Raw genomic sequence first — 2066 nt, forward strand, 5'->3', positions numbered from 1 at the left:
GGAGGTTTGAATTTTCCACTTCACGTAATTCTCCAACTGTCATGTTTGATCTTTATGATAAATCTTACACTATGGACTTAGAGAATTTTACCATTGCATGGAAACTTCCACAATGGGGTAGTATAAGGGATCCTCGCTAATCTGAATTTAGAGATTTTCTTGCTAGCATAACTATGGGAGAATCTAGAGATATTATGCAAGCTACCATAGGGAGCATCCACTTTCCTGCTATACATTATTTTGCTCTCTTCATAGGTAGATGCATAAATGGTAAAGATGAGGCATGTCACATGTGTGTCCCTGATCTCAGTATTCTTAGAAGTGCTGTGTCAGGAGACAAATCATATAATTTGGGAGCCATTGTTGCACGTAGGTTGCATCTTAATAGACTTAATGGAGATTTCTTTGGTGAAATTTATGCAACCCGCATAGCTAATTTTCTTGGTATATCCATACATGAAGATGACATTGAATTACCTCCTGCTTATCTAGATTTTAATGCTATGGTTCACCACCAGTTTGTCGAGAGGAACGAATCACCTCTCCAGTATCGACTAATCTTTGACAGACGTCGTGCTGTCCGTATTACTCTCCCTAAGTACGAGAGGAGAGAGGAGGCCGCTCATTGCCACGCTGCAGCTCAGCAGGCGATAGCCGCTGCATCGCAGTACGATCCCAGCTACTATTATGGATATCCGCCAGGCCAGCCGTGGCCATAGACCAACTTAGGCCAAAAGCCTAAGCTTGGGGGAGTACATATTTCCCACCGACATTACATTTATGCTCACACACTCATTGCTAGATGTCGGTGCTCATACTTTTTCATTGTATCATCCATGCTAGTTTACTTTCCTTTTTATGCTTTCTTCTTGTGTGTTTAATAAACCTTAAGAAAAACCAAAAAAATAGTTGTAGCCTTTAGCTAATTTTAACTTCCATGCTTGTAGTAGTAATTAAAAAGAAAACCCAAAAATATTTCATGTTCTTCTTTTGCTTGTTGGGAGCTTTCCCGTGTAAATAGTTTTATTTCTTTTATTTTCTTTGGGGGTCGATATGAGAAGACCATAATTAAATTGTTGAAGTGGCTCTTATATGCATTATTGTTGATCTGACAAAAGAGCCCATATTGCTTGTCTTCTCCTGTTTATTGAATGCCCGCAGATTCCAGCTTAGTCCAATGCACGTGCAGTATTATTATTATTCACATGGTTCAGTTGTGCAAGTGAAAGGAAATTATGATGATATATCATGGACTGACTGAAATGAGAAAAGCTGGTATGAACTCGACCTCTTTTGTTTTTGTAAATATGATTAGTTCATCGTTCCTGATTCAGCCTATTATGAATAAACATGTTTGTAATGACAATTAGAGATCATAGTTTCTTGTGTCATGCTTGATTAGCTGTGAGTTATAATGGTTTACCTTGCGTGCCAACATGCTATTAAAATGGTTATGATGTGGTATGATAGGTTAGTATCCTCCTTTGAATGATTTAAGTGACTTGACTTGGCGCATGTTCACACATGTAGTTGAAATAAAATCAACATAGCCTTCATGATATTTATGTTCATGGTGGATTATATCCTACTCATGCTTGCATTTGGTGTTGATTAATTTTAATGCATGTTCATGACTGTTGTCCCTCTCTAGCTGGTCGCTTCCCAGTCTTTTGCTAGCCTTCACCTGTACTAAGCGGGAATACTGCTTGTGCATCCAATCCCTTAAACCCCTTCACCTGTACTAAGCGGGTATCTACCTGCCATTCCAAGTAAATTTGTATGTGCCAAACTCTAAACCTTCAAATAAATATCCTGTTTTGTATGCTCGAATAGCTCATGTATCAACTAGGGATGTCTGTATCTTCCATGTTAGGCGGGTTATTCTCAAGAGGAGTGGACTCCGCTCCTCACTCACGAGATAAATGGTTGGTCACCGGGATGCCCAGTCCCATGCTTTATGCAAACTAAATCAAAATAATTGCAAACAAAACTCCCCCTGGGACTCTTGTTAGTTGGAGGCACTCGTTGTTTCGAGAAAGCCATGGATTGATGCTTGTGGTGGAAGG

This window comes from Triticum aestivum, chromosome 3A (assembly GCF_018294505.1).
Source record: "Triticum aestivum cultivar Chinese Spring chromosome 3A, IWGSC CS RefSeq v2.1, whole genome shotgun sequence".
Classification (NCBI taxonomy): Eukaryota; Viridiplantae; Streptophyta; class Magnoliopsida; order Poales; family Poaceae; genus Triticum; species Triticum aestivum.